Source organism: Bidens hawaiensis, unplaced genomic scaffold, assembly GCF_021521415.1.
Source record: "Bidens hawaiensis isolate Kalapana, Puna unplaced genomic scaffold, B.hawaiensis_p1.1 tig00003956_1, whole genome shotgun sequence".
NCBI lineage: Eukaryota > Viridiplantae > Streptophyta > Magnoliopsida > Asterales > Asteraceae > Bidens > Bidens hawaiensis.
In genome coordinates this window covers 167526-174352 of record NW_027491227.1, presented here as the reverse complement: position 1 = coordinate 174352, position 6827 = coordinate 167526, and the positions used below count along the sequence as shown (strand labels likewise).

The 6827-nt window shown below is 33.1% G+C and overlaps 1 pseudogene across 2 annotated transcripts; it reads left to right on the top strand.

Annotated features, from left to right (window-relative positions):
- Nucleotides 1-245: 245 nt before the first annotated feature.
- On the top strand, nt 246-2676 carry LOC143624680 (E3 ubiquitin-protein ligase PUB23 pseudogene; annotated as a pseudogene). Of its 2 annotated transcripts, XR_013152157.1 has the most exons (2): nt 246-438; nt 471-2676. The product of XR_013152157.1 is annotated as an E3 ubiquitin-protein ligase PUB23 pseudogene, transcript variant X2 (transcript). The 2 variants fall into 2 exon arrangements; XR_013152156.1 differs by having other exon boundaries at nt 246-2676.
- Nucleotides 2677-6827: the final 4151 nt, after the last annotated feature.

The window sequence follows — 6827 nt, the reverse complement described above, 5'->3', positions numbered from 1 at the left end:
CCTTTTTTCCATTCTAACTAGTAATACTTCAATGTAAATATGAATATTTTGATGTATACATATTCGACGTTAACTTTTCCATGTGTTTATGTGTATTTTTAAAACTCTTGTAAATAGTCTACGTCATACAAAATACACCATATCGCGCATGCACAAATACTAGCTGTAGTTGGGTAAAATTTAAACATTTATATAAATATAAACTTGATACAAATGCATCTCAAGTATGTTTTGGATAATAACATTTAGATCATAACTTGAGTTGATGTAAAGTTCAAGGACTTTCTAGAAATTCTCTCTCTCTCTCTCTTCTTAATTATACTAGTGTTGACTTTTCCCTTCTATTAATACAGCCTCACTCCTTTCTCTTTCAATATAAAACCAAATTGGCAAATTGCATTTCTGTCAAAAGTTGAGATTTAAACTAAAAAGAATAGGGTTTCAATCTTCACAATCTTCCAAAAATGGAGATCCAAACTGAAGTCCCATCTCATTTTCTGTGCCCAATATCCATGCAACCTATGAAAGATCCAGTCACAGTATCAACCGGCATCACTTATGATCGAGAAAGCATAGAAAGATGGTTGTTTACATGTAAAAGAACCAGCTGCCCGGTCACCAAACAGCCCTTGTCTGGTACCGATCTAATCCCTAACCACACCCTTCGCCGGTTGATCCAGTCTTGGTGCACCATCAACTCACATTACGAGTTTGATCTCGTCCCGACAACACCGATTGACAAATCCCAGATCGTAAAGCTCGTAAACGATGCGAAACGACACCCGCAAAACCAAATCAGGTGCTTGAGAAGATTGAGATCAATTGCACAAGCTGGAAATAAAACGTGCATGGAGGATTCGAGTTTGTTCGAGTTCTTGACAAAGGTGATAGTAAGAGAAAATAATAACAATAATAATCCTGGATCCGTCACTGAAGCGTGTGATGAAGCATTAGCTGTGGTTCATCATCTTCAATGCGCGGATTTGATGTTACGAGATTTGATCAATAATGACTTGGCATTATCTGACACGCTGGCAGGAGTCTCGTGCACTGAGTTTGTCCTTTTAGACGCGTTATTGCGTGTAACGAGATTTGGAAGCGTCCGGTCTCGTTTGCACGCAATAACGTTTCTAAAATCTCTTTTCAAGGCGGTGGACCCCGCACGGATCGCGTCCGTTTCGCAGGATCTTTTCGTCGAAACGGTTGGAATATTAAATGAAAACGTTTCTCCTCAAATGATCAAGGCCACATTAGAGGTTATGGTGGATGTTATTAGATGGGGGAGGAACCGAATAAAGGCGGCGGAGTCGGGGATGGTTTCGGTGCTTGTCGACCGTCTGATTGAAACCTCGGACAGAAGGGGGAGTGAGCTGATGCTGGTGGCGTTGGAGCAGATCTGTCGGTGTGCGGAGGGGCGGGCGAAGCTGGTGGAGCATGCGGCGGGGCTGGCGGCGGTGTCGAAGAAGATCTTGAGGGTTTCTCATGTGGCAAGTGATAGGGCAGTGAGGATATTGTGTTTGGTTTGTAGGTTTTCTGGAAGCTGTGGTGTGCTTCAAGAGATGGTGGAGGTGGGTGTTGTTTCAAAGCTTTGTTTGATGATTCAGATTGATTATAGTGATAGAACAAAGGAGAGAGTGAAGCAGATCTTGATGTTGCATTCTAGGGTTTGGAAGGATGCTTCTTGTATTCCTGCTCATTTGCTGTCTTCTTATCCTTCATTATGAATTGTAATTAAATGTTTACTTGTTCAAATTTGAACAAATTGTTGTTTTTGTTTTGCAATTAGTAATTATAATTGATAAAATTCAAAAAAAATAAACATCAATCAATATATGCGAGTATATGTAAAGCAAATTTAGGAGTCTTGTAATGAAAATTATTTTCAAAACCGTGTAACACTGGAGCTATTTGTCATTCTTATTTTAGTAGGGTGGTAAAGAGGTAGGGTGTAGAATTGGAGATTAGAAGGTCAAGTGTTTAATCATGGGTTCAATCCTCGTAGAGCGTAATTTAGTCATTTCAAAAAAAAAATACCGAAGCTATTTATTAGAGTAGAGAGTGGATGAAGGATGGATGGCATAGTGAGGTGGTACCGGCACGAACATTGTCCGCCTAACCACATGATATCATCAATTTTAAAAGACTGGCGGAGTTGAGAATGCCGCCGATACTAACCAATCAATCATATTTTGACATGTCACATTATTTTAAACTTTTGTTTGTATACATTTAGGGATACATAGGTTGGACTGACACATCTAAGGATTTCAAGATTGAAGGATGGTTGTGAGCTGAGAGGTAAAGAGACAGAAAAATCTTATTAAAAATTTGATCAAGTTATTGTTTTGTTTAGTGGTTTAACTCATGTAATCAGTAGTTATTATCATCAACCATTATAAGTGCAATTGTTAATCGTTATTTTAATATGGATAAGTTACTTTTTGTAAATTTAAAGATATAATCATTAATTTACAGCAATAATACTAATTTTGTAAGTTAAAGTAAATTTAAAAGGTGATCTAAAGAGACTGAAAGAATTTAAGTGGATGATTATTCTTTAATCCAAAGTGATAAATGAAGCTTTAGATGAAAACGCTCCTTATAACGATACATCCTTTTGAAAAGGCCTTTCCCAAAGGTGAGATCAAAAGGGATGTTTGATGTTATGGTGGTGAAAAGCTTTTGATCAGTATTTTATGTAAGTAATAGAAAACATGATAAATAGTAAACCTATGAACCTGTTACAGCATGAAGAGTAGTAACCGCAGCAGGGTATAATGTAGCCGACATGCTTGTCTTCTTGATCGAGTTCCCCTTTAGGATGTATAGTTAAGGATGGTTAGGGTTCTTGAGAGAAACCCGGTTTTATGAGAGAGGATGCACACAAAATTGTTATGTGTGTGTGATTAGGTTATGATGTTAATTTATTCTCTCTATATATACACCCAAGGGGAAACCCTTTTATTAGCTATTGGCCCATCAACAATTACCAAGTTAATATATAATAAGGTATAATTAATTATTTTGATCTATTATTATATAAATGATAATGATGGTCATATAAATAAATATATAAAATATATATATTCTTACATTCTCCCACTTGGCCGAGTAATCATTTATTATGAGTATTAGATAAGCCTGATCAGGAGTTAACACTCATTTTAGTTTTAAACTCAAACTGGAGCAGATAAATACAGTCATTGAATTGAACATCAGCTAAAGACCCCCATTAATCATACTGCAGTCCTTATTTAAAACCTAAGTAGTTTTGATCAAAATTTTCAAGTAAGCCCTTCAGAACGTTTGATTTGTATATTTAATTCGTTTATATGTCATTATGCATGCAGAACATATTAAGAGACGTACAAAATCAAAACTGATGAGGAAATTTAATAGTTAATCATTCATAGTACAATATGCAGTTGTACGTGGTCATTAATAAACCCCTCATGATTATAAGCGCTTTCATAATACTTATGGGTAATAGACCTTTAGTTATAGGATCCTTAAGCATACATGAATGTATTCGATATGAAAATTTAGATTCCTTAATTCGTTCATAAACGAATAATTAATTTCATATCAAAATTTAATGCAGCACCTATCAAACTGTTATTGTTTGAGAAAACATGGTAGCTGACTTTATCACAATAAGTTTTCAATATATAATTTATATGGAGTTTAATAAAAACTTATGAGTCCACTAATAAATGTTCAAAAACATTTATTGACAACAACGTTGTAATTAATCAACATATTATGTCGTTATGACTTAGGTTGTTGTTATCAGTTCATTATGACTCCTCCATGAGATAGATTTGTCTACTGACATAAGAATATATCCCGAAAATTACATTTTCTTATCTTTGAATATGAAATGTTTAGAGTAATCTACCGGTTTGAATTCTCACTTCTTCTTTTAAATTAAGTCTTTCGTTTCTTTTAAAGATATCTTAGTACTCTTTTAGATGATTCACATTAATCTAGACATATCTAGTGTGTTACAATTTTGAGTAATATCTGAACGAGTATAGACTTGAACCTACATAAGGCTTCTACTTAATGATGCATAAGGTAATAATCTCAATGATCCTATTATCCTCTAAATAGAGCAATATTGTTTGTTACATGTGTAAGGACCCATTTAAGATAAAACTTATAGAACAAAACTAATGTCCCTTTGGGTCTATCTCAGAATGTTATGATATCTATTATGTAAGGGATATCTTTGAGATATTTCATATCAAAGTGTGTGAACAATGCTTTGACTTATGTAGCATATACTTGTCAGAAGAATGTCATCTATATAAGGACAAGTTTGTTTTTAGTTGCTCCCACTCATCTTGAGGTAGATACATTAATCCACTTGGTTTTTGATGAAAATAATTGTATAAATATTTCATCAAATTTTGATGTTTGCATTAACCCATATATGGATTTTATTGACTTATAGACTAAATGTTCATTAACATTCAGTTTATAACATTTAGGTTGTTTTATGAGCATGTAGATATGTAAGTCAGTTATTAGGGAAAGTTGTTTTAATGTTCTTCTAACGTAGCTCTTCAACTATTATAAGCTACTTGAACATTTATGATCCTCAAAGAAATGTTTTATAATATAGGTTATAAGATTCTTTGATGATTTATTCCCTTTTGAATCTAACTCTGGTTAATAATCAATTATGCTTCTTAGTGTCTTAACGTTTGTGTTAGGATTTAGTTTAGTTATGAACACATTTAGGTGATTCAACCAAATCTCAAAACGTTAGCGACTTATGGAGTCAATTATGATTGATGATAATGGTTTAATTATAAGGGGTATGATCATTAAACTTTCCAACATCCATTTCAACTTTAGTTAGGGAGGTTACATAAGCATCAAATTTAGTAGGTTTTAAAACATAGATGGCCTCCTAAGTTGATTATTGGGTAATTTTAAAAGTCTCAGTTTTAAGGATTAGCTCTTGGTTAGGTTGCTATCATTTTCAGGATTCTAAGTGTGTAAGAGTTGGTACAGTGTGGTGTACAAGAGGTGTAATTGGAGTTAAATTTGGAGTAAAATTTAATGACTCTCTTCCCCCCGCATCTTGTACTTTTAACAAGTCATGATAGGACTTTTACTGCTTCCACTGACCTTGGAAACCTTTGGGAAATTAGCATGCTTAGGGTCGATATTTAAAGACCAATAGATTATAGTAGAGAAAACGTTAATGATGTAACTCGTCGTAGTTTCTCTTGTGAGGATTATTTTAGTAAGAAATCTGAATTTTCCCACGTTTAAACAACAATGAAACTTTTGTAATGTTGTGATTAGCAAATCAAACATAAGGAGTTTCAAAAGAGATATGTTTTGATGAAATAATGTTGTGATGGAGCCGTGTCTTGTACAAGAGGTGCAATTGAGATAATATCAAGTTTTCACTCCCCCACCTCTTGCAAATCTTGTAAGTTATGATTGAGACACTTAAGGCTCCCACTAATCTTTAATATCTCTAGAAAAACTACATAAGGAGTTTCAATGATGTACGTGATGTGGGAATTTCTCATATATATGTTAGACTTGATTTAATTTCATTAACGTCCAGATGTCATAATAAACTTAGGGACATGTTTAGAAGAAATCGTATTATGTATATATGAATGGATCTCTTTAAAACCATGGACTATAGAAGTCAGATTAGATACAAGTAAATAACTTTTTAAATGATAAAATAATTATGTCTGAATATTCCGTTTGAAAAAGTTCCACAAATGTACGTGAAATATAACTTCTGGTGGACCCATACTTATTCTTTAAGCCAAGTAATGTTTAGGGCATTTAACACATGATTTAAAATCACTAAGAATGAGATTATATGAAAAATCACCCTCATCAACCATGTCATGATTTCTCATGAAATTTGGTTTTAATAGATGAATATTATAGGTCTCATTTGTCTTTCGTTAAATTTTTATTTGCATTATAACAAAAGTTGTGAAAGTATACATTATCATCTAGTTCTATTTTATAAATGTTTCAATCCAGATATTGATAACAAATAATATAAGAGTTTAAGGTAAGAGTGACTTTATGTTGGCTATGCGAACCTTATAACTGTCATAATGTAACTTAAGTATTGATGCTAAATTCTGATTAATCTTTAGAATATTTAAGGTATCATAAAGTGTAATTAAAAAACAGTTTATCATGGTTCTAATAACCTTAATATTTAAATTTGTCACTAACACTCATGTTAGTTATTTGTTGATTTTGGGTAAACATATAGAACTAGACTCAACAAATCATGTGTTAATGGGAATATTAGGATTAGCAGACTTATATATCATTATTATACAACTATCAATTTTAGCCAGTTGTTCTTTTGAATTATGGATAGCCTTGTAATGTCTATGCCAAATCTAATGGCATATTTTTGCAATGGGACTTCTCCTTAAGAAACCTAAAGCTGGAAGTAATACTTGTATTTTGTCTATGAACCTTAGAATTATCCTCTTTTAGGTTTTAGTGGGAGTGAGTTGAATAACATCTTATTTCTAGCACCAGACATTTCTTTTCGTGTACATATGTTGTTGATCAACACACTCATTTCCCTTTGGTACTTCTGAGTGTTATAGTTGATTCGTAAGACACCAAATTGTACTGCTGAAAATTTTAGTATGTAATGTACTAAAAAATGTATTTATTTCCATGTGTAAGCCCTTGATTTTATGGGTCATGGTATTTTACATTATGATGAATTCGATAATGCCATTTAACCTTATAGTTAGAATTTTCAAGAAAGAATGCATGCATCTTATGAGTTATTTTGATTAGTCTTAGGA